Raw genomic sequence first — 27,361 nt, forward strand, 5'->3', positions numbered from 1 at the left:
AGTTAGAAGGTGAGAGAGAGAGAGGAAAAAAAAAAGAAAGAAAGAAAGAAAGAAAGAAAAAAAGAAAGAAAGAAAGAAAGAAAGAAAGAAAGAAAGAAAGAAAGAAAAAGAAAAGGAAAGAAAGAGAAAGAAAGAAAAGAGAGAAAAGAAAGAAAGAGAAAAAGAAAGAAAGAAAGTTCATATTTACCTGTCACATAGTAAGCATCAGTAAAAATTTGTTCAAACAATGACCTGGAGATTATCTTAAGGATTCAGCCCCTGGGTTTTTTATTTGATCTATAGAAAACTTGAGTTCCGATTCTACCAAGGGCTAGATATGCCATCTCAGAAGTAACTCAGGCTCTAAGAATCCACCAGAACCGTCATCTCCTCCTAAAAGGTACGACCTCCAAGAGTCTCTTGCTCTGGATCTTTATCAAAGGATGGCCAGAAATCAAAGTCCTCCAGGAGTGGAGGTATAAGGTTTGAATGAACTACTGATATTTGCAGTTGTGCCAAGTTATGCTTGACATCACTTTATAGAACTGGATTTATCTTTCTCCTCTGTCATACCAGCAAAACTGAAACATACTTCTTAGAGTGCAGGTCTTGATATAATCAAAAAGAAAATAAGAATAGTTAAAGAAAGTACAATTTTGCCATTATAATTAGCTCTTATAAACAGCTCTTCTCTTTCCTGTTTCATGTACAACTTGTACAGCAATAACAATAAAAATAAACAAGACATGATTAACCAATCAACTTGTTCATGGACAGAGAGAGAAAGAGTTAAGGGCTAAAATGTCTTTAAATAATTAATTATAAAAGTCTTTAAACTTAGTGTTCAGAGGTTACCGATCCCCACACCACAAATACATTAGGTTGATTCAGAGTGGCCATCAAAAACCAGAAAGCAAATTACTTTTGACCAAAAAGTATATATCAACAGCACGTTAAGAATAGTTCACAGAGTGGGATAAAACAAACAGAACCAATTCTCTGTGCACCTTAGCATGGTTTGCAAATGGAGCAGTCCCCCAAAGAGAAGACCATTCTCCAAAGTATGTTGTTTATATCACAGGCTTTGACTCATCTTTAATGAAGGAAGAAAAAGTTAAGACTTCTCTTCAGCATTTCCAATATAAAAGGACTGAGCTGGATGCAAAAGCATCTTGAATGTCTGCCTTGAATGGGGTTTTCAGTCTTCCCTCACCACTCCAGGTAAAGCAGGATCAGCCAAGTGATCTCACTAAGAGAATGCCATAATTCCTATCCTCATGGAATTTAATTGCATATGATGATATATTACATATCTGATAAAGTTTATCCAGAAAATATGCCAACTTCATGAAACATGGATCTGATGATATGAATAACCCCCCCTTTTTTTGGCACCTCTCTGTGTCTTTGGTCTAAAATGAAAATCCTGGCTTGATGCAGGCATTTACAAAGGATTCCTTGCCCTGTAGAAGCAGAATCAATCATGCAACGATGATTCTGAACTCACCTAGAGAGGAGGAAGTAGAGGATATGGAATACTACTTTATTCCAAGAAATGCTGTTTTATAGCTTGAGGATACATATGGTCACAAATAGCAACAATGGAACAAACACCAGACCCAAAGGCTGAGCATAAGGAAACCCCACACACATATACCAAGAAGCAAACACTATCATTAATAATAATAATTATTATTATAGCTATTATCAGGATGGGGCATTGATGGTTCACTTGGGTATAATGTATAATACATTAGCTAGAAAGAACCAAGGGTAAACTTATTCTTATCTTTAAAAGGCAGTTTGTATTCTAGTTTATATGACATGAGCTACATAATTAACACACACAAGAAAATGATGCAGGAAGAGATGAAGACTTATGCCTTTATTTCAGTTGTTGTATTGTTAATATCAATCTTAAAAATAATGATGAAAATGTTAGCTGTTTTAAAATACGGGTGTTATGGGGTATGGTAAAATATCCTTGTGGCTTTAAAACAGTGGCACAAAATATATATTTAAATTATAGAACTTGTCATTGGACACTTCTTTCTATATATTAATGAGAAAATAAATATATAAAATAAAAAACAACAAAAAAAAGTTAGTGGCTAGATCCTACCTATCCTTCCTTGGAAGCCTGTCTCAATGCCAAGCCATCAGAGCCTTTCCTGATCTTTTGAGGACATTTTAATGGTGGTAACACCAAACCAGGGTAAAGGAGAAACAGAGAGGATCAGAAGACTGAAAGGGAAAAAATGAAATGGAAAGAAAAAAAGTTTGTATTGTTTACACCATCCAGTCTGGCAAATGTTACAGATGCTTTCTGTTTGCTTGGGATAGTTTATTGCTTATGTTATTTCTTATCTTTTCTTTTTTTTTTTTCCTCCACGTGCTTTCCTCTACCAACTTTGGCTGAAAATACTTTGTATGTGTCCATACTGTAAGCCCTCATATTTTTGTAGAGATTTAGTGTAGTGGAGAAGCACTTTTTTTTCTTCTCCAAGGGTTAGGCATATCAATATTCTAGCTACTCACTTTCGAGGCCAATGGAAAATGTGCTCCTAAGATTAAATAGACCTGAGTAACACATAAATCCAGTTTATAGTGATGCAGTGTGTTACATAGTTACTCACATCCTGAATTTCTGATGAGTGGAATACACCTTTTGGACAACACAGTACTACCGAACTGCCACTGACTGTAATTCAAAGACGGCAAGGCAGGACTAAACCCTAACTATAGGTTCTCTATGGAAAGCCTAATTTGCACAGAGCCCTCTTCATCTGTGGAGCTCCGTGTGCAAAGGATCTAGTCTAGTTACAGAAAACTAGGTTCTTTAAATATTCTTAGAGTAAGCTAGAGCAATACTTAGAAGCACATAGGGAGTGCCCTTTGTTCAACAATATACTGTCTCTTTTGACCCTCACTTCCCCAAACAGTGCTTTTGTTTTTTTAATTATTCAGACTATTAATATGTAATCCCTTCCTTTTCAGACTTTGTAAGTGCCCCTTTAGGAAGAAACCTTTCCTTTCTGCCAATAAATCTTTAAAAAATGATGCTTTTAAATCTAGTGCTATGTTTGGTTGAAGTAGGTTGGCCATACGGGTTAGCTGTAGCCACAATGGGCTCCTAAAGTAGTCAGAGCACTCCTTCCCTTTTACCTCAGAAACAGAATTGTATAAAACACAGTGTATATCCCATAATGATAAAACTAGCAGCAAATTATCATTCTGAGCCAAGTAAAAATAGTGCCCAAAAAAAAAAAAAAAGGTCCCCAAGAAGCCTAGCCAAATCTGTGAAATGTCTCTCTGGTCAACCAAATTGCCCTTTGGATAACAGATATACCCAAGAATATTACAAAACACTCTGATGAGACTTTATGATCAATTGTTACATTTTAGGAAATATAATGGCAGTATACTTAGAAGAAAAATACTCCTATATACAATGATTAGAACTATTTATCTCAATGTTTATATCATTAACATGTGAAAAAGTCCTTATGGGCCTGAAATCTTGATGGACTAAATGCTGTGATGTCCGGGGTTTGCTTCAAAATAATATGGTAGTAGCTTGGGAAATGGCAGACCATGAGTTCATCATTGGGCAACCCGGGGGATGGGTCCATGGGAGTTCACTGGAGTAGCGTGTCTACGTTCATGTATTTGAAAGATTTCATAATTAAAAATTCAAAAATATATACTGATTTGAACTTTTACTCCTTCAGTCATTATTGATTGATTCGTTTACTCTTTATATGCAAGACATGGGGACGTAAAAATTGAAACAAAACAAAACAAAACAAAAACCCCCAAAATGCTCTTGTTGCATATTTAGATTAAATAAGCTATTCCTCTTTAGGAGTCGCATATATTTATGTAATATGACATTTATAAGAACCATGTAATTACATGTAAAATTTTTAGGTTAAATTTTGAAAGCAGGACACAAAATTATGTACAAGGTATGTTTACAACATGTTTTTTAAAAAAGTATATCCCCAGGGGAAAGTGAGAGTAAAGAAATACATCAAATGGTTATTAATGATTGGATTTAAATTATAGAAATAATTACTTGTATTTTTCTTCATTTTACTTCTATGTGTTTTTCCAAATTATTTTTAATGAGCATGTATCATTTTAAAATGAAAATAAATTTTTATTCATTAGTGGATAAGATGTGCTCTCCTTTCCCAAGGAGCTTTTCACTAAAACAGAGAAACTGCAAACACACAGCTTTGCCCAGATACCTTAAATCTTCATACCTAGAAGTGAAATACACCCACAGGAAAAGAAACGTCAATACAGATTTTTATCTGATCATAGACACATAAAGAGCTTTCTGTGTGTCGGACAGAAATAGGGGAGGAACTGGCTTCTCTGCAAGCCCCAAAGAGTGTGAAATTCAGGCCATTTTGTAATGAGATCCTTTTGCGATGAAAGCAATGGGAGCAACAAATTAAAGTTACCAAGTAATCTTGTCCCTTGAGTCCTACCGCTCACACCCACAGGAGTTTCTTTTTAGTCAGCCAGACAAATAAAGCACGGGACTGGGAGTGGGGTGGTGCGAGTGGTTACAATCCTAAAGGCTCCAGGCCTTTACTGGTGAGATGGATATGTTCAGAGAGACAGAGGTAGATGTGGGACAGAATTAGAAACAAAAATACAGCGACAACTGTGGATTTTGTGCAATGGATATGGAAAGTCCCTGTTAGAAAACTATCTTTATTACCCCAAGAGATTATTTTCTTCATTTTATGCACATTCATATAAAGTGAAGTCAAGAGTGTAACTTTTAAAAGGTTTGGATGAATATGATGTTCATGACTAAACAGGCCTGGCTGGAGCCAGGCAGAATATCATCAGATGCCAGGCAAGTCACCCCCTCTGGTCCTCCTCCCTCTCCAGTACACTTGCCAGGACATTTCAATGCCGGCCAACCTCTAGCAAACACAGCTCTTTTAGGTTCTTTCTGACTTGATGATGCTCTACGAAAAGACCCTTAGTCCTGACCTGCACTCTCCTCCCAGCCACTGAAATCTCAAGAATTCTAGGAGGCCACAACATCAACCTTTTCGAAACTTCACCAATTTCCACTAAAAGACACATGGACCTCAAAGCTTTCAATGCTAGGCTCACTCGCAGCTCTGGTCTTGGTCCTCTTAGCTCGTAAAAGAGGTTGCTATCTATATTCATGCTCCAAAAGGACATTTTCCCTTCCACTTGTGGGTGTACACAAGAGCAATCATGTCTGATTTTAAGATTGATTCAAATGAAGCAAATGTGCTTCAAATTTTTAGCATATCATAGAATAATAATAAGTAGTTCAAAGCATCACAAAATGTGTTTGGAAGGTTCTTTGTTTGTTTAATGCCAAAGCATCCAATGTTCCACATGGGAAACATCACCCTCTCTGTCCACTCAGGCGTCTCCTTTGGAAATCTGTATCTCCGGAGAGTCTGCCAAACAAGCCCTTTGAATACTTCCATCTCTGCGTGGCAAAATCATCGTGAAATGTTGGTTGAAATCTGTGATCATAGGTTCTTGGGATCATGTTTCTAATCATTCTAAATGATGGTATTTCAAATGAACAAACTGGACATAAAATCTGTAGCCTTCACCAATGTCAAAATACTTTCTATTCAAATTTAGTACACCACAGCCCTTAGGTTGAATTCTTTCAGAGTCTGGGAGAAACATACTTGACTTCTTGGCACCTCAATATTGTGGACTGCCATTTAGGGGTAACAGAAGTTACTCACCCGACAGCAAAGTTGTGATGAATATCCAGTTAGTGATGGCGAAACATTCTGAAATGAAAAGAATATCATAAATGCTGGGCATTTAATAAATGCGTGACAACATGGTGATCATGGAAAATAACCCATTTGCTTCTCACCTTGGGATGCTGACTCAGTGATACTATACTATACGGAGAGTAAAGGAGACTTCCTTTTGGGAAGGAACATACAAGTGTGCACTGGGAAAGTGGTGTGTGTAGCTGTCTGCATGTTCAGCTTTAAGGGCTCGAACCAGTTGCAACCAGTTGTGAATGACTTGCTGCCCATTTTTGCAATTCACTGTAACTTGTATTGGGAAAGTTATGTTTTATGCTTAATTATCCATGGTCTGTTTGAAAAAATAAATCAAACCATTGTGAGCCACCAGGATTTGCAGCTCCATTTGAACTTTACTGTACTTTTGATTAAACATTTTGTAAATAAAAACAACTGGTTTCTTCTTGTTTTTGGTTGTTTGTTACTTGTGTTCTGGATATAAATATTGTGGCAATGGTGGGAGAACAAGTTATGGATTATTTACCCCTGGTTTCATGAGTTGTGAGTTACTGGCCTTATTCTCCTTCATGAGCATAAATAAATGTATAGTATTATATTCCAAGTCCTGTAATACAAATGGAACGACTGAACTGAAACCTTTTAAAACCAAAATCTTTTATGCTAAGTCACAGAACAACAAAATAAACCCCAAATTAACATTTAAAAAGCTTCTACTGTGGAGCAACAAAATCCCCCAATATTATATAATCTGCATTTTTAAAACTGCTTGCCTAACTAGCAGCAGTCTATCAATAATTCCACATGCTTGTCTTTTCGCTGCTTTTATAATTTAGAAGCCATAGATGGTTTACCAGAGATCACCTCCCACCCCCAATATCACCACCAGAATGAAGCCTTGAAAATAACCAGCATAACTAACTGAAGTCAAAATTGATTTAGAAAGATCCGGAATTATTGTAACTAAAAGTAATGAAACTCTATGTAAAGGAAGAACTTTATATAAATTTGTCTACAGTCATCATTCTAACACTTATATAAATAAAAGGAGTCTGAAACACAATTGTCCAGGGAAAATGAGAAAAGCCAAGATTCAAAGACCCTGTGGTACAAGGCAAGAGGAATATGTTTGAGGCCCAGAATCCGAGGTTCCCAACACATTTGCATATGAAACTAAATGAGGACCATCAAAGTAGCTAGCCAAAAATTATGTTTTTTAAATGATCCACTGTTCCATGCAGCACTGACCACTGAAAAAGACCCCTAGGAAGCATAAAATTGCCTTCTGTGATTTGCTACTTTTATAAAGACAGAGACAGGATGATAAGGGCTTTCTTATAAAATGGGGTGATCTGTCCATCGCTGGGACCTGAAGAGCACTGCATCTGATTTCATCTTACCCCTTTATTCCTCTCAAGGCTCACTGTTCACCTGTGTAAGCACTGTGAAGGAATGGCCACTGAAGGTCCCTCACCAGCTCACCAAAACGTGGTTAAATATTTATGAAGGGGCTACTATATGCCAGGCACAACTAGAGTAATTCTGCTTGGAAAGGTAAGTCAGTGGCTAAGGTTCTTGTTGCAACATTTAAAAATATCTATTACTACTGCCAACAGTGAGGAGAAGCTAGGTTGAAAGTGTTATGAAGGACTTCTGAAAAATTAGAAACTGTTTAAAACTCTCCCTGGCTTCTTGGATGCCCTGGGAACAGGAAGTTTAGGCCTGTCGGCCCTTCGAAGCCCGGATCCCACATTACCAAAGAAAAACTAGAAGTAGCCTATATGTGTCCAGGGTCCTGGTTACAATTGAAAATGAGGGCGGACCAGAATCAGTTGGCAGCCATCAGATGCTGAAAGGTCAATTCTGCCCTAAGTATGGTTCAGAGAGTGTAAAAACCTACTGAGATGAAAACAGAAGCTAAGAAACAAGCAGAAAAAAAAGTTCAAAGATATTTTACTTGAAGACATTTTCTTCTATTTCTTTTATAATACACGCCTCCAACTCTTTTTGACAACCAAGAAAACGCTCTATCTATAGAGTTCTAAGTTTTCTTTTAAATCCAGGCAACCCATTTGAAAATCAGGATACACAAGACTCCCTGTATATGGAACTGCCCACCAAAAATAAGTGCTTGGTTACAGATGAATAATCATGTTCAAATTGTATTAAAAAGTATGGTATTTTACATAATGCAGGTATATACATACAGAATTGCATCCTGGAATCCGAACTCAGCCATAACACATGGAGAGGGACACTCAGAAAATGTATACATAGGAATATGATTTCCTGGTGACAAACCAGAGTATTTTGATCAACTTTCCTTATTTTTCCACAAACAAATCTACCTGAGCTATAGATCCTTTTAAGAAAAAAACCAGGAAGCACACTGATAAAATACTTAAAAACTATATACTAGCTTACTCATTATTCATTAAGACAACTAAAGATGCCCCCATGTCATCACAGATACAAAGACATGATAACCCCAATCCTCTCGATCACTTGGTTGTTGCAAGAGAGACACACATTGAAGCAATGAGACCTTAAAAACCAGATAAAACTCTCCTGGCTTTGATTTTTATCTTTATGCAGCAGATTTTTTCTATAAAAAAGGAATCCTAAATGTAATAGCTAATGCATAAATGAAAGGTAAACAAACTAGGACATAGCCAAAATCTTTTTTTAAAAAAGTGAAGGAACACTCAGCTCTTTCCTTCGGTAAAATCAGATGAACCAATTTCATCTGATTTTCCATCCAGAAGAAGAGTATGACCTGGAGGAATGTTCCTGACCTCCAGTACAAGGAGATTCATCTCCTCGCCTCCCTCTCTTGGATTGCATTACGAACGACCGGAACTATCACCAGCACCACCTCTAACACACCTGATCTTACTTTCTCCTAGCAGCTACCCAACAGTGCCTACTCCTGTGCACCCATTTATGACGGTTGAGAGGCAGAAACTACAAAGGAAGAATAAAACAAAACCAAAAAGTCCTCCAACTTCCCTCATCAGGTGCATGTCTGATTCCCGGAGGACATCAGTCTGTTAAATGAAATAAAATATTATAAACAGGGACAGAAGACTGATAGACCTCATACAAATCTCACTGTGTTCCCACTTAAACTGGGAAGGGAGTTATTCTGGTGAAAAAGTGGGGGGTGTGGGAAAGGAGTGAAGAGCTACAAAGGGACAGAGACTTGAAGGTGGTGCAATGAATTCCCTGTGCCAGGGAAGAGTATGACGGAAAGTTCTAAATGAAAATTCCAGAAACTGCAGGCTCCTAAGTGGAACTGTTGTTTAGGGGATGAATTCTATAGGGAGTTTGAATTAAGCGTCTGTGCTATAGCATCTAGATGTTTTCTCTTTCATTAAGACTTGGAGTTTGTCATGAGAAAAAAAAAAATTAGAGCTTTCTACAACCCCCAAAGTAAAAGGCGAGAGAAAGACAGGGTTTATATAACTGGCTTTTTACATAAATATTACATCAGGATACATTTCAAATGAAAACACACACACACACACACACAAACACACACACACAGCCATCTTCCTTATCCTCTATTTTAAAATTCATTTCATACTTTAAATGTTGTTGATTTTTCACAAAACAAGTAAAAACCAAGTCAGCATTAAACACCTCAGAATAATTTCAGTCTCATATTACTTGGAAAATTCACCACATCATGGAGGGTCACAAAATCCTGTTTTAAAGTCAGTGAAGGCACTGACAATTATGGGATGTTTTGCTGCAGCCTAGGGCAACTAGAAATGGCCACGGATGTTAACTAACTCCCTCCTCAACAGTCTGAGAAAAGGGAAAAAAAAACTGTAAGTTTCCCCATCTGTTATTTCCTTTTTTTTTTCTTTTTGGCTGTGGAAAAGTAAAATTATGCAAGAGCTTTTGAATGTAAAGGCTGTGTGTGCTTTTTCCCTTTTTGTCTCTGTGTACCGGTTATGTGATGTTGCGTAACTGAGTACAGAGTAGGCGGTTAGCGTTTACTATTGATTTACACTATGCCATCTAATGAATTCATAGCACTAAAAAGAAAGGAAAGAGGGGGGAGGGAGGAAAAAGAAAGGAGAGGACGGCAAGAGGAGAAAGGAGGAACAGAGGAAAGAGAGAAAGCTCATTTAGAGAAACAGTTCTAAAGCCTAGAATAGTTTCATTCTTATTCCCTCTAGCTCTGACCTCTGGTTATTGTTCAGATCTCAGAAAAATGGACTTTGAGCTAGTGACCCCAATATTACAATCTTATTCTAACGAGGATTACTGGCAGGTGAATGTCTGAAAGTCCTAATGTGTCAAATTACTTGAAAGCAATTCCCCTCAACTGTCAGACTTCTCCATATGCACCTATTTATCATTCTCTATGCATTTATGACTCTGTATCTGTGATAGCTGATGCTATAGTCCAACTAGTTTACCTAGCCACAAATACTATTTGAAAGACACACAGGGCAAAGAGAAATATGTTCTACCTTACCCATCTCCTTTTAAAATTGCATGAAGAATGCATTCAGAAATCTTTGAAAGGGTCACTATTTTACTTTGGAAGAAGACAGGCCACAAATTATTTGGCTACACAGAACTGCCTAATAATACAGGATAATCAGAGAGAAATGGGCAAAAGGAGGAAAGATTCTAAACTGATGAACAACACTTGAAAAGGAAATTTAAAGAATTTCTTATATTATGCCCATGGAAAGCACTTAAAATTTAACTTTTGATCAGGACAATGATAGACATTCCTAGCCCTCACCGTTTGCCATGAGTTCCTAAATCATAGGCCGGAAAGTAAGGGTAAGTTGGTTCTGCTGCTAGACACAGGACCTCCCTGTACCTGAGTGCCCTCCTATGGCTGAGAACAACTTGTAAGATGAGGAAGAGAAATAGAAGTTCTCTTTATTAGCAAGGCTAATAAAGCTTGTTTCCTTCCTGAATGTGGGTTTGTAAATGATGACTAGGAAACATCACATCCAAAAGAAAGAACAAGAGTGTGAGCTTTCATTTCTGATCGTCCAATCATCTCTTTTCACCCAATTTAGTGTATTAAATATTAAACAGATGCCTACTCATCCATTTGTCGGGGATGCTTCATTATCAGTGTTGGGTGTTGAGCACCTAGCACACAGTGCTTGGCCATTCTCTATGCTCAGCAAGTATTTGTTGAAACAGAAAATGATTATGGGAGGAACATCTCTGTAGGAAAAGTAGCTAGAAAAGCCTCAGGAAAACATATTCCCATGATTTACAGGAAATCTTAAGCTGTATTACTCAATCATTTATCTGTAGACACAAAATGATGGTGTAGAGGAAGTATCAGACAGTTATTTGGGGACAGTTGAGTTCAGTTCCATTTTATTGGAAAAAAGCTTAACAAAAATTAGAATGCTGATAGCATCAGCAAAGTTTTGTGTTCATTTCCACTAGCCCTTTTGGACTATTTTTCATTTCGGTCTTGGGCACAGAAAAGTCCATTTTAATTTCCATGGACACATTCTAAAGGAAAAGTCATGGGATATCAACATAATTCATCTTTAAAAAAAATACTGAGAAGAATGTAGCCATTTAGTAATGGGAGAGAATATAGCTTTTTGTTGAAGGGCAAGGCAGGTTGAGTTTTGATTAGGTTATGCAAATTTAAATTAATAGCAGGGTAACCAAGAATGTACTGATTTTCATTTCCTTGGTTAAACAGGAGTTTTATAAGAAAAAAAATTTCTGGATTAGAAAGTCAGAAATGCCATCTTTCTAGTGAATTGGTGAATGAGAACTTTAGAGGAAAAGTTGCATGGGCAATCTCTCAAAAATTCCAGTTGAAGATTCAACTAAAAGCGTGTTTGGCAGTGGCAGCCATAGTAATTTTTAAATAGTGGGGCTACCATCTTGCTAATTCATCTAGGACTAGGCACATACCTTTCAGTCAAAACCTTCAAAAAGTTTTGTTTTGTTTTGTAACTTTGATCAATGATATAATCTAATTAAATTCAGCAACTTCCTTAAATAAGCATCCTGGCAGTATATTGACAAGACCGTCCCACGCACTATTTTATTTCATGGATTCTAAAAAAATGAATGAGAACTTGCCTGGACCCCTCATTTTATTCATGAAGATTCTGAAGCTCAGAAGGTAATATTCTCAGGGATATGTATTTTGAGACAAAGCTGGGACTGGTATCTAAAGCTCCCAGTTCCTCTAGCCACAGCATAGAATAAGTTAATAATGCATGTTTACATATAGCATAATATTAGTCTCAGGATGAATCTTATTTTAAATGCCACAAAGATTTGAAAAGATTCTTTTATAAGATAAGGAATCCTTACATTATGTAACAATGTTCTCATTAAAGCTATGTTATATTTCATTTTTTTATCTTTACTCTTTCCTCCTCTTTCCATTCTTCCTCTTATTCTTTGGATCTTTGGATAGAGTCACTTTTAACTCTGTTTCTAGCTCACTTACACCCATTCCTGACCTCAAATTTTTCCCTTTCTCTCACTTTGCATCTGTTTCTCCAACTTTTAGTTATTACTCTTCCTCATAAAAATCATTGTTTTGTTAATGTGCTTTGAGATCCTCAGAAGTCATAAAGGAAGAAAAATTTTACATTTAACATTATACAATAAACAGGGCTTTGGCATATACTCAAATTAAAAAATAAAACCTGCAACAAGATACTGACAATGTATAGGCTTTGCCAAGGGATGTTACAGCTGTCTAGACCCCAGCCCTGTCAATGAGACTGGAGCCTATGTTACAAGCAATCTCATCAGATGGAGAGCTCACCATCTCCAGGTCACTTGTTTTCCACTTCACCATGTCACCTTTCTTTTCCCTGTTCTTTCTTTCCATTCCAGAGATACAACTATTTTTGGACTGATTATGGCATAGCAGAAGAAGGTCCAGAGAAATTCTAGTGGCTTAATGTGGCTTCATGATACTGGCCAAACTCTCTCAATTCTAAAAAAAAAAGTCAGAAAGAGTTGCATACAAAAATTGCAGCTACACGGACATGAGAAAGAGGTCCCTGGATAACAGGAATGTTGCTGCCAGAATCATTGCAATTAAGATTGTGTCATTGTTTCCCTTATAAAATGCTAACTCTTATGGGGTTTACAATTCAGCTAAAATGATCAGCTCTAGGCTGAACACAGTTCCAAATATCTTCAAGTGGGAAGTATTTTTTTCCCCTCCTTATTCCTTAAAAGAGAATACATAAAACAACTATTCAGAAATGTCAATGACATTTGGATTCTGACCACATACCTTTCTCCAAAAAAGACTAGGTGCTGGGGCACCTGGGTGGCTCAGGTGGTTAAGTGTCCAACTCTTGATTTTGCCTCAGGTCATGATCTCAGGGTTTAGAGATCAAGCCCTGCATCAGGCTCTGCCCTGAGCATGGAGTCTGCTCAAGATTCTACGTCTCCCTCTCCCTCTGCCCCTCTCTGCCCCTCTCTCATAGATAAATAATTTTTTTTAAGAGTAGCGCTAATTAAGGAGGCTAATCTACAGTGAGCTAAGGTGAACAACATCCACTGTGGAATGAAGGACATTAACCTGGTATATGAGTGGGAAATAAAATAAAAGGGCATCCTATTATTTTAAAAGGTTTAATGTGCATCACTTGGATAGATATTTCATTCCACTTTATTGATGTAAATAGGATTTTGGCAACACTGTGTTGAAAAGTCTTCCACTCCTGTTTGCTAGCAAGAAAAACTTACAATTATAGGAGGCAGGAATTCCTGATGGTTTCCTTAGATCTCTTTCCTCATATGCCTATTTCAGGGTGGGTATTAGATAATAATTTTTTAAAACCCACTTTTCCTATTTCTTTAGCACTGGCCATGACATCTAACGGCTACAGTACAATGTTCTGCCGCAGTGGTGAGAAGGGACAGGAGGAGGAAATCACAGACATACATAAAAATTAATAGGCCAGGAGGAAACTAGCATTTATTTAGTACATATTGCATGCCATGTACTTCATTAACATTATTCCATTTAATGCAAGCCCCCTGTGAAGTAAATAAGATTGTCTGAAGTTTCATAGATTAGCAACCTAGTTACAGAGCCGTTAGCTGACCTGCTTAGGACACTGAACTAATTAAAAAGTTGTGCGGGTGAGGATCAGGACCTATTTGACTCTCAGGCCCACAGGTACTGTAATGTACCACAAAGTCAGGACCACAATATGAAGCCATCTAGCCAAAAACAAAAAAAAACCTTCGTGCCAATGAAGAGAGCTGCCACATGCTCCAAGTAGGCAATGGGAAGTGTAAATGACTCCTAAAAAGAAATAGATTCTTGCTTTGCTCTTGCTTCTGACAAGTCCCTGTTTTCTAAATGTATATTTGGAAAATGTTTTTTTGTCATGATAAGAAAATGCACAATTTCCCAGGAACCTTTAAATCAGACCCAACATTTGAGTGTTTATGAAAATCCCTTTAAAGATTTATACTAAATAACTAGATAATAGTTTAAAAAATATAATGCATATAAAATCAGATGATTAGTACATTAAGAATTTTAATATGACTGTGTGTATGTGTGTGTAAAGGGGTGTGTATGGCATGTGTGTATGTGTATATAAATTTTTTTTTCCTCGTCAAAATTTCTGGCAATTTACTATATAAAGTACTTGACAAAAGTTAAACAGTAAGTATGTCAAGGCAGGAGAAAAGGAAAGAACAAAGAAAAGAAGAGGAATGTGTGTGTATGTGTGTGTGTGTGTGTGTGTGTGTGTGTGTCAGAGAGAGAAATGTCCTATTCTCACGACTGCTGAGATTTTTTTTTTAATATATATTTAAAAATCATAATTTGGTGAAGAATGTAATAACAAAGTAATAGTAGCCAAACAGACTTGACGGGATGGATTAACAATTCTTTGGGCAGTGCTAATTTATTCCTCAACTTTTAATACATCCTTATTGCTTTGTCCTTCCCTCCTTTTGTGCTTTAAGTCTAAAGTTGACTGGGAGCAGGAAGGAAGAAACACTAACTTCTGGCTTAGCAGAAGCACAAATGAACAGAGAACTAAAACATCTTCCGGGCCTTCTTTTCTCATCCTTATAAGGAAAAGCAATAGTAAACTAAACAGAAAAAGCAACAACAACAACTTTGACAGTTTTGCTTAGGCAAAAGCAAGATTTGTTTCAGCACAACTTCAAGGGCTTTCTTCAAATCTTAGCTTCTCTGGATGGTCTTACAACAAAGCTGAAGAAGAAGAAGCGATCTGTTTAGGGAAATAGATGAGATTTGGGGGGAAATAGGAGGTGCTCCTTATTTTCAAACAGTATTTAAATGCATGACCAAGATACAACTTGCAACATTAAAAAAAAATTACAGTTAACTCAAACCTGCTAAAAATAATTCACAATACCCTCTCCACTAAAACAAAACAAAATAAAGCAAAAACTCACAAACAATTATTTTGACTGGTGAAAACAGTGACATGAAAGTAACAGATGGAAAGCCCAGTTTTACTCACACAACACACTCACTAAACACAATTGCAAGCGTCCCCACAAAAATAACTCAACAATGGTGATTTTGGCCTTCTGCTTCAAAATATCTCCCTCAGGTGAGTTTCCTTACAGACTTCAAAGGGCGTGTGAAAAATAACGTGAAACCAACTGTCTGTCCGGACCTAGAAACAGGAAAGGGCTGCCAATCACAGCCTGCAAACAAAAGGGATCCTGTCACCTTCGTCAAGTCCTTTCTCAGGACTGGAATAGGCGTCCTTTCCCGGTGCATGATTCCTTGTTGCCTGGTAGTATTTCTAGGAAATATCTGTACTCTTAACAAACACCACCTACAAAGCATCTAAAAACTTTCATAAATCAAATAATTAAAAGTAACAAATCTTCCTGCTAATTGCTCCTCAAAGTCGAAAGACAGGTTATTTTCTTACCTTACACCGTGCCTTCTGATCTGACAGTGTCATTCAATCAATAATTTCAATGTCAGTTACTGATTTTCAACTCTTATTACAAAGACTTCAAGCAATAGTGAAATGGTGCTGATCTGCTTGCTTTCACTCTATATAACATCTATATTTATATGCTTTGCTTCTATTTGGATCTATATTTATCTGCTTTATCTGCCTACAGTGCATCTGTTTCTCATACACACAGACATATATTTATATATATACACACATACTGTATATATATATATATATAGGTTATATATAAACACACATACCCACAAAAAATGTATGAATGTATGCTAGTGTGCTTATTTCAACAAGCATGCAGGTGCATAAATACTCAGACACGTGACAAATAGACCAAGAACATAAATGTACATGTAAACATAGTTGTACAAGGGAAAAGCATATCTCGACAATAGGCCTGTCTACAATCCTTGAGACTTACACACTCAGCAGTGACAGCCATAGACTACTCTGGGAAGGAGAAAAACTCTTCAGAAAGCAAAACTATATAACGAAATGGAGATCATCTGTTCTGACTTACTCATTTTAAAGAGGAGGAACGGAGACACTGAGGCTCAGAGAGAAGGCCAGCCAGCTTTCTGGTGGCAGACCTGGAAGTTGCACCCAGGCCTCTGCCTTCTAGATAAATCCACCACTATGCTGGCTTGAAATGATGAAAACATTTTTCTCAGACCCAACATCATCTTCTAATTTCCACCCTTCCTGTTTTTCCCCTTTTTTTATTGCATGAAATGGGAGCAACTGATATTCAATGAGAGTCAGGAACGGTTCCAAATGTTTTAAATGCGCTGTATCATTTCATCTGTACAACAGCTCTATCAAGCGGGTATTCTTGTTCATGCCCATTTGACAGAGAAAACACCTGAGGCCTAGTTGTTAAATAACTCGCTCAAAGCTACACAGCTACTGAGCAAGGAAGCCAAGGTCCTCTGATACTCCACAGCCTGTGTTTTTCCCGCTAGATCATGACGCTAAGATATACATCTGAACGCCCTGCGAAGCCCCCAGGACCACAGCCGAAACATCATATAAATCTAACAACTGGTCTGAAGCATAATAAACCTAAAGTAGAGGTTTTGTCAGACTGAGAGAAAAATAAAGGGAGTGGAACAGGTACCTGTTTCACATCCCCAGTATACGACACAGGCCCTCGAAGAGAAAACCGAAACATGCAAAATTCAGGCCAAAAAAAAAAAAAAAATCACCCAAGGGTAGTCTTATGTGATTTAAAGTCTTAATAACTTCTAGTGTATGAACATTTTATGTCTTTTTCATCAAAAGATTAGAGCGAACTGATAAAATTGAATCAGATGGGAAATAGAGGCGCAAGAAGGCAAAGGGAGGGTAGCAAAAGAAAGAAAGAACCAGACCCGTCTTCTTCTCTTGGGACAACACTTTCCAAAATAAACATGGATCAAAAAAATACAAAGCCGGTACCAAAAATTGGTATTTCACCTCCACTTAAGTGTTAAGAGTAAATTCAGAAATGCAACCGTGTCTGTGGTAATTTCATACAGATTTCCTCAGATAGTAACCAGTGGTGAGCTATCCCGACACACAGGAGTTTTACTCGTTGTTCAGCTTACACAGAACCCAGCACTAGGAGATGCCATGTGGATTTGTGAAACTCCCTGGGGCATACTGCATCCAGAAGCCAAGGAACAGAAATTACACTGATCCATACATGCAGCTCTTCATCTGTGACATATTGATAATTACTCTTTATTTGTGAATTAAATCCAAGTTATAAAAACAAGTTTCAGACATTTGTCACAAACAGGGTGCATTTTATTTAACTCTTTCAGAACACCATCTTGCTACTGTCTCCAGGAAATGGGAGCTGTCCTTGAAAGGGCCTGATAGTCTGGAAGGATTATGGCCTTGAGAGAGAGAGACTGACTTGAATTTGAATCCCAAGTCTTCCACTGATTAACAATATAGATTCAGGCGCTTCACTTAAATGGAGCCGAATCTCAGTTTCATTACCTGTGGAATGAAGAATAAAACCACAGATTTTGTAGGAACATTGTGAGGATTAGAGATAGTCCCACAGCAATGTCCCTCTCATAAAGGGGGCCATTAAATATTAACTATTATATGTTTAAGGAGACCTTTTGGCTGTGGCTTTCTATTGCATAAATGATACACAGTTCTTTTGGGAGTAAAAGAACATGTGAGGTCCTTTTTGTGCTGGTTTAATCAAAGACAAACTTTTTGGTGATCAGGTATGTTCCAAGTAATGATAGAAATAAAAGCATTTCATGGCGTAACATTTTCACTGGAAGATCTTAAAGCGCTTAACAATCCTCGACTTCTGTGATTGTGGCTACTCTCATTTAACAATTGGGCCAAATGGAGCTCAGAGATACATCCCCTGGACGAATAATTTAAAAAAAAAATCACCACCAGGGGTGAGTAGATTTTCTGTCTTTAACATCTAAACCACATAGTGTCCAGCTGAGTAATAACTGTGGCAAGGTCACAGATACAAAGGGCCATGGCTCCCCAGAGCTCTCTGAGATTATTCACTGAGGCCAGAACCATTAGGTAATGCTGTGTACATCTGCTGAGATAACAAGGGTGAGTCAGGGTTAGGTCAGGGTTTCAGGTTATAGGGGTGGGGTGAAGAGTGGCTTTCAGATCAAATGCGGAGAACAGTCTTACTGCAGCAGTGAACAAGCCATACAGTATCCAATGTAGGAGGAGAGAAAAGAAGAGGCAGCCACTGGCTAGAGATGGTGGGTGGGAGCAGGGACCCGGTGGGGCTCCAGCGGGGAACTGTGCTTCAAAGAGGAGACCCTCCCACGTGCACACACCCTGAGAGGCGGACAAAAAGCCCAGGGTGCAGCATAAATCCTGCTATCCCAATAACACACACAGATGTTCCACCATTGTTTTCTTTTATGCACATTTTAATTAAGAGATCAGAATCAAGCATTAAAATGTTATTAAATGGCTTGTTTACATTTTCACTATATGTCATTTATTATGCATTTTCTAAATGTGTATCTGTGCAGCAGGGCTATTTGGAATTTTTATGTCATTGTTACAATCATCCCTCTAACTCACATCAGTTTTAGCTAACCAAGGAACTGTCACAAAGCCTGTTCAGTCCATGCAGTGGGATAGGCACTCCGGCTTCTTTAATTCTCAATCAAGCCGTCCTCAGCCCCCTCACATCTCCCTGCAGTGTGACATACCGCACTGGCTCTATAGTACCGGCTCTCCAGGATGTCCCAGATCCACAGCAACCTTTCTGATTAATCACAGGAGGCCCAGTTTTAAATATCATCCCGTTGTCCTCACCAGAAAACAGTGTCTATATTCGTGCCATCGCCTTCCCTGAGCAGGCTTGAAAACCTCAGGAACTCAAAGCTACCACATGGAGGAGACTGGCCCCCTCCCAGTGGCACAGACTCCCCCAGAGAGGACACAGTGGGGAAAGTGGGAACGAAAATTTTTTTCTCTCTCCCCATGCCATCACTTATTTCTGGTCTACCACTTATCTCTACTTACCCCTGCAGGAATCCCTCGAGTCTTCTCTATTATTATAGAGTTGAAACAGATACCCAAACCTCCCCTTCTCCCAGACTCCACAGATAGGAACACTTACTCACACAGTCCACCTGCAAGTGTGGAGCACAGGTGTCCTTTAGTTGGCTTGCTCCATACGGCCTAGAAGCCCACTGTTCATGTGTGATGCCTCATGAATCACGGTGCACAGAATTGTAAGGCAGAGGGCAGGACTCATGTCTCATGCATGTTCAGTTCAGTGCCTAACATACTGTGAGTGTTCAATCAGTCCAAATAAGAGAGGTGGGTTTCCTTCCTCCCTGCCTCCCTCCTTCCTCCCTCCTCTTTTCCCTGCTTTTCTTTGTCTGATTGTTACCAGGATAAGCAGAATGGTTGCACACAGCAGGCACAAGACAGGAACACATTTTAATTCATTGTCAGATTTTATTCCTTAAACTGTCTCATTTGCAGCATAACTGATCTACAAACATGTTTGTATAACTTTAAATATAACCTTGAGGTAAGAGTTGTCTGCTGTAACTGGTGGACCAGAGAGGAACCTGAGAAAACTAATGGCACAGCTTTAAATGGAGTTTTCTTTTAAAAGGCAAGTTTAAGATATTACCACAGACAGAATAAAATTGGCACAACTCTCTGGAGAGCACCTTAGCAACACGCACCAAAAACTTAAAAAGATACGAAATACTAATGACCCAGAAATTTCACATCTAGCAGTTTATCTAAAAGAAATAACCAAAGATCTACACAAAGATTTAGAATCAAGAGTTTTTATCATGGCAGTACTTACCATTGTGAAAATGTGGAATCTTTGTCTGACAGTAGAAAGTTAAGTAAGTAAATGATTGTATATCCATATACTGGAATACTATGCAGTTATTAAAAATCATATTTTGAATACTACTTAATGACATGAAAAATGTTTTTGGAATACTGTTAAATTAAAAAGTATATTAACCAACAATATGGAAAGGTTGATCTATTATTTAAGTAAATCTTGCCAACTTAAATTTTTTTTTTAAGATATGATAAATGTGTACACACATAGCGAAAAAAGGCGGGAAAATATGTATGCAAACATTAAAAGTGGTTGTTTCTGGACAGGACAAATTTTAAATAATTTTTGTTTCTTCTGAACTTTTCCATAATGAAAGCATATTACTTGTACAGCAAAACATTACTTAAAATAGTAATCTACACAATATGTCCTTCCCAAAATGCCTAAAAAGTGACTTTCTATGAGCATTTTTATACCTAGGAGTCTTCTCTCTCCTGTTTTTGTAGGTATTATGTGTTACTTTCAAACATCTGAAGTGTTTGAGACTACGTAATTATAATAGATACTCTATCTCTTAAGTAGAAACCTTTAATAGTCTATGATTTTAGTCTTAGTCTTCTCCTTAGAAAAAATTCCAGTGACCTGTGAGTTAATGATGTGGAATCTTAGGAATCAGAACAGGGCTACTGTATCTATTTCTCCTGAAGTCCTAAATTTTGCCTTCAATTTAGGCTCCATAATAGCAATTCATATCACTAAGTTACATTACTTAGGCCCACAGTGTAACACTTTGCCCTTTTTGATTTCCAAACTCTTGTTTATTTCACCAATGCTATATCTGTTTCATAGATGCTGATGCTATAGAGAATATATGAAACATAGTCAGTCATTCAGGAAAAATCATCATAGGTTTGGCCAAGTAAGGCGGAGTTCAGTTGAATGCAATCTAATTCCCTATGCAGTGTCTGATGTAATAATCACGGTGTTTCTTGCACCCACAGCTCCTTGTAAGAGATACCACTGCTTCCACAGTTTTTACTCACCCATACAGCCACACCCATCTATAGGTTACTGTGCAAGGAACTATTAAGTAGTAAGAAAATGGAGGAGCCATAGCAGGTCACAGAAAATCTCAAGTCATAAAACAGGAAAAGGACGTATAGTCTATTAGTACTAACAGAAGAATTGGGTGGAGATGTGAAGAAGGACCAAGCCCTGAAACCCGGTCTACTAAAATCCCATGAAGCCCTGCCACAAAGGTCCCTGGAACAGCCTTCCATCTAGAATGTCCTCAACAGAACCTCTCCTGAGAACTCTTTTATTGTGCCATATATATCTCAAAAACACATCCCCATCACTGAGCAAACTGAGTCTCTATTCCTTTAAAGAAAATAATAATCCCAATAACATATGACATCCAAACTTTGAGATTTCAATAGAATCCAAAACAGACTTTTTTAAGCCTGAGTTTCTGATTTCACTGTGGAAATTTCAAATAGCTAAAGTGGAGCATCACAAGTTTCTATGTCAAGTCTATGGAATTATAAATTTAGGCATAAATGATGTACAAGAGATGTAGGGCAGTGTGGCAACCACTTACTTAGGCAGGAAGTTACTCTTGAAACAAATCTGCAGACTTCTGGGTTTCTACCGGATAATGGCAGCAAACTAAATTTGAACTTTCCAAATATTCTCTACAAGTAATGTAGATCAACAAGGAGAGGAAATAAAAAAACTTCTGTCTATAGCATAACTAAAAGACAGAGAAAGCTACAAGCTTCAGTTTCTGCATGAGTAGTGAAATAAACATGTGGAAACCAGAAGAGCCAGCTTGGGAGCCCCCACTAGAATGGTGACTGGAGAGAACTCTACCTAGGAGTCTGGTAGGTCTATTTTCCCTAGGAAATAATCAAAACTTTAGGAAGTATGTTCCAGAACAAGCTTCCTGTGAAAAATGCAAATGCCAGGGTCCTTCCAAGACCTATGGAATCAGAATTTCCAGAAGTGATATCCAGGCATCCACATTTCAAAACTCCAGAAGTGATTCTGAAATACCCTAGGGATGAGGACCAGTGTGCCACTGTTAAGTTCAACCTTTATAAATTCATCTTCCCTAACTTCACAAATATAAAAATTCTGCTCTTGCCAGGCCAGTCTCCTTGTTCTCCATCCTTGCTTTCCCCCAAAGAGAAAGTGAATTTATGTCTTCATACATCTGCTCCTGACTTCCCTGATCTGAAATACTGTGCATGTCCCTTACTGCCTGTTTAAATTCTCCCCACTTCCAAAATTGGGTTCAAGTTTTACTTCCCTTCTAACTCACATGCATTCCACCTCCATTAATAAACTACAGAGTATATGCTTTCCCCTCTGTCTTATATCATTATGGAAACAATAATTTATGTTTGTCTTACATCTCAGTGAGATCATAAACCATATGAATCCTCAGGAAGTCTTCATATGTTTTCGTTGGGACCTCTTTGCTATATACATCTGGGACTTTCCAAAGACAGCAGAATGAATGAAAGTAGCACCTGTGTATTCATCATCAAATAACATAGGGGATACATATTTACCTCAAAAACTGCTCAGAATCTATGCCTTGCACTCTGTAAGCTTACATTCTAAAGAAAATACATATGTAGAAGTGAAAAAAAAAAGCAAGGGTTTGTATCTCTAGCACTGATCCTTCTTCTGAGTTCCTGAGTCATATATCCAAATGCCTACTCAATTTCTTCACTTGACAAGAATTGCAAAGTCAACATGGCCCAAATTAATTCATAATTATCTCTGTCCCCAAATCTGCTCTTTCCTCCATATCCCCCATAGCTCCCAACTCCATGGAGTTCATGCTATTACCATTCATCCAGTTGCTCCGGGCAAACACCTAGGACTTACCACACCTGATGTATCTCTTTCTAATCTAGACCACATCAAGACCCTCAGCGATTGCTTTCAAATTACATTCAAATTATTTAGAATTGAACTACTTTCCTACCCTCTGCTGCCATTGCCCATCACATACTGGGCTCCTACGGCAACTCCTGACTGGTCTTCCTACTCTGCCTTTGACCCTTTTAGCCTATTCTCCACATAGTCCCCACAGATCTCTTTTAGTTTACAAACTAGAGCACATACCATTTTTTTAAAGATTTATTTTTACTTATTTTAGAGAGAGAGAGAGCACGAGCAGAAGGGACAGAATCTCAAGCAAACTCTGTACCAAGCATGGAGCCTAACATGGGGCTCGATCCCATTACCTTGAGATCACAGCCTGAGCTGAAGCCAAGAGTCAGATGCTTAACCCACTGCACCACCCAGGAACCCCAAGAGCACATACCCTTTTTAAAACTTGCTAACAGCTTCCTTTTGGTCTTTACCATAGCCTATATGATCTGATCCATACCTATCTATGTGATCATTCTTGCTTTACTTCACTTGAGCCACACATTTCTTGCTTTTCCTGGAATATTTCAAGTTTTTCTTACCTACTCTATAGTATCTATTCCCTCTGCCCCAAATCCTCTTCTTCCTGATCAACCACATGCTTAGCTCCTTCTCATTATTTTAATCTTTGCTCAAATGTCCCTTGCTTAGTGAGACCTTCCCTACCTGCCCTATCTCAAAGGGCACTCTCTCCATCATCCATTTTTTACCCCCGTACGCTGCCTTGTTTTCTGCCTAGATCATATCATTATTTAAAATGATATATTTTTGCTCAATTATTGTTTTTCTCTTCTTTCATTATAAAGTAAACTTTCTACGGGACTTCGTTTTTCACTATATCCCCAGTAATTAGAACAATGTCTGAAACATTATAGGTGGTTGATAGACATTAAATGACTGAATGAATACGTGGATGAATAAAGTGTTCCAACTCTCATCCCATTCATATCATCTTTAAATAGAAAATTTTTATTCTGCATCGTGTAGTGGCTGCTCTGGATTGTCCCAGATGCCTCTGTTCTTTCCATCTGACTGCACAAGCCAATCTGGGTACCCACCTACATGCTACAGCTCAGGTCTTAGAATACAGTGCTTCGGAAAAGTGAAGTGAAATTAGATAGTTAACTAAAAATAATGTTTCCTTTGAGTCTATAAAGGGAGAATTTTTCCCAGCCCAACTGGTCCTCATGTCTTAGACTGCCGTGGAATGCTGAAGTGGCAATCTTGCACTTGAAGGACTCCCAATCTGGAGAGGGAGTGGGGGTATCCTTTTGTACTCTCTATTTTGTGAAACTACCGAGTATGACTCATCTTTGTATCCACAATGTTCAGAACATTGCTGAGCAGATAGTAGAGCTTCAATAAATGTTTATTAAACAAGTGAACAGACCGATCCATGAAACAAACAATAACAATTTTAAGTGCTGGTCTTCTGTCTTAAGCTTTGTGATGGTATTAACTAATCTCACTCAGTGCCTCAATTAGATGGATACTTTATAAAACTCATTCTCACAGCTTTTTTTTTTTTTTTTCCCTTCATAGGTCAAGCTGAAAAACTCCTTGTGAAGGACCATGTCTTATCCATCTTGTGTCCTTGGTTCTTAGCAGGATGTCTGGCTGTAAAAGAAAAACTCCAAAGCAAGGATAGAGAAGTTAGAAGTCCTGGCAGTAATCAGTGAGTATTAAAGAATGCCAGTCTGACATGATTATCAGATGTTAGGTGATGAAAATCATGCCAACTAACATATGGATTCCTACCCTGTTTCTATGGAAGACTTGAGCTCTAAAATTATTTCCTGAACACAGGGGATCAGAGATGATGCTGATTATTTACTATGAGACTGCTACTTTCCAGAATATTGCTGATCAAAGTGCTAGACACTCAATGCATGAAAGTCTACACCTCTTTACTCAACTCCCCTAAAATGAGGTAAAACGCTTCAGCAAATGGATGTTATTAAAAAAAAAAATAGTTCCTAACAGCAGGTTGTTCACTAAACATAAAAGGCTTTTCAAATACAAGATGAAATATATAATACAACTATTAAATCAATAGGCCTTAGGGTAACTGACTGCCTTGGTTTACCCAAGACCGAGAAGACTCCTAGGATATGGGACGTCAGTGTTAAAACAGGGAAAGTTTTGGGCTAGCCAAGATGAGCTGGTCACCTAATCATGACATAACTTGTTAATTTAATTATCAGGTGTTCATATCCTACATATGTTCATATGTAGGATTTATATGTGTATGTAGACTATCATAGACACTGGACATTATCAGGCCACAAACATGAGAGGATTAAGGAGGAGTCTGCCTGTGTTGTCCCAGTGTACTATATGAAGTGCAAATCCCTTTTTTAATTTTCTGTCCATGACCCCCTATGTTGGACATCATTCTTATGTTTTAAAATTCTATGCTTGTAATGATTTTATTACAGTCAAAGGGTATTAATTTGGGGTGCTAGGACAATTTCCTTTTCTCCAGAAGAAAGGGAAAAGTGAGAACAGCAATGGAGACCTGTCTCCATTGACGCATGGGCTCATCTGTTTTTTACAACCTCAAATGTGGTAATTTATGATGGTGATGTCACTGTAGGGAATTAAAATTTTCCTCACCCAGAATGTGTGTTTTCTACATATTCCAGAATGGAACACATGCAGATTAAGTTCTAAAATCCAAGGTGAGATCTACCAAAAGGATCCCAGGCTGAATTCTGCTGAGGTTTTATTGTAAGACAAACTGGGACAGCCCCTCATGGTTTCCTCCACATCCCTATGGCCCAATCACAAGCATCATCTGGTCTTAGGGAGGTCCAAAATAGTAGCCAGTCTTTGGGCAAGGAACAGTCATCAGAATCTGGATTACAGTCCAAAAAGTATTGCATTTTGCAGTGTTTACAGTGCCAGGCTTTAAACATTGAAGGGCAATATCTTCTTTCTAAATATCTCTGGTCAGTCTTAGCAACTAGACCTACTTTTGAGTCTCCATTTCTTTTATGTCTTTTAAATTTAATGATAAAGAGGAACGATCTAAATTTATAATACACATGAAACAGTGAAATTAGGAAAAAAATTCTATTTGATGTAAGCCTGTTTTTTTTAAGCTCCCATGACTAAAAAGATCAACAGTTACCTACATTTGTAATATTTATGCCTCCCAGACTCAGTGTAATGAGTTTCATCTCTGATCGAATTTTTATAACTGACTTTCATTTACCTGTGAAATAGAAAGCTTTGGTAGGCTCTTGCCCTAAAGAATCAGATGCAAAAGTTAGTTCTATTGCAAGGAACAGCAGGGGAAAAAAAGATTCACCCTAATATGCTGCTCCTGTATTCCTCTGCTTTTTGCAGGAAAAGAAAGCCATGGCTCTAGATATCAAAACTGACATAAGTGAACTGCAGAGGACTGATGAAGCAAAACCTGAGAAACAGAGTCTTCAGCTCTCTTCCATGAACCTGTGGCATGTCCTCTTCACTTTGGCCAAGTGCCCAGCTAAGAGAATTCTCCCACAAGATGAGCATGTTTCAGAGCAAACCCTTATCTGAACTGTTGGTTTCAAAAAGCCCAACCCTCCATTCTGTTTGGAGCTTTGGTGAAGCAGGTAAGCCAGAAGAGAGGAGCATGACTTCCTCCATTAAACTGGCTGGAACCCAGGTTATACTAATTCAGCCTAAATAGAAAACCTCTGCTTTTCAATCCCTTTGTTCTCTTGGATGTCACAGCTCCCTGCTCTATTCGCTTCCTTTTATAGTCTTTCCTCACCAAGCATTTCAAGAAAAAAAAAAAAAAGCTAAATAAAGATCACAGCCTGTTCCATTGTGTCCCCTTCTTCTTCATCATCTTCTTTTCCATTTGTGCAATGTTGTGGCACCTATTAACTACCAATGTTTTCAGAATGACATTATACAAGGTGCAGGCTGTACCACTGTGCCCTAAAAATATCAACAACTGCATTAGTCTCACAATAATTAATGGCAGGCATTATGCAAATGACAACTTTTTCGCTGCAAAATAATGACATTTCTTCATTTTGAGCATAGTTATGCAAAACAATGAATTTAGGATGATAAATCACACAGGAGAATTAAGAAAGCCATAACGTTCCTGCCCAGGCAGGCAGAAAGATAGACAGACCAACAATTTAGAAGACATTGTTTGTTCTCACACCACTATAAAAAATCATAGCCAGTCGGCCATTAATATGTGTGGGTTTTTTTCCTTCTCCCCTTTAGGCAACAATGCATAAGGGGATGCTAAATTCTAGCAATTGGATCATTACAAGTCACAAGCAAATTTTTCTTTATTAACCTTAATAAGTCATTCACTCAGAGACTATAGTCATCAGGCAAATAAAAAGTATCAC

The 27,361-nt window shown here is 37.9% G+C and overlaps 1 protein-coding gene across 26 annotated transcripts in view; it reads right to left on the bottom strand.

The window, feature by feature from the left end:
* The window catches only part of ZBTB20 (zinc finger and BTB domain containing 20), a 777,345-nt gene that overhangs the window by 376,555 nt on the left and 373,429 nt on the right, over positions 1-27,361 (bottom strand). For 23 of the 26 annotated variants that reach the window (XM_073893648.1, XM_073893761.1, XM_073893607.1 and 20 more), the window contains one exon: positions 5,745-5,792. The exons of the other annotated variants lie outside the window; for them this stretch is intronic. The gene's annotated coding sequence lies outside the window, so the exon portion shown is untranslated. The remainder of the gene's footprint in view (positions 1-5,744; positions 5,793-27,361) is intronic. 26 annotated transcript variants of the gene reach the window in all.

This window comes from Callorhinus ursinus, unplaced genomic scaffold, assembly GCF_003265705.2.
Source record: "Callorhinus ursinus isolate GAN/ISIS: 27379988/994484 unplaced genomic scaffold, GSC_fseal_2.0 scaffold1, whole genome shotgun sequence".
Lineage (NCBI taxonomy): Eukaryota > Metazoa > Chordata > Mammalia > Carnivora > Otariidae > Callorhinus > Callorhinus ursinus.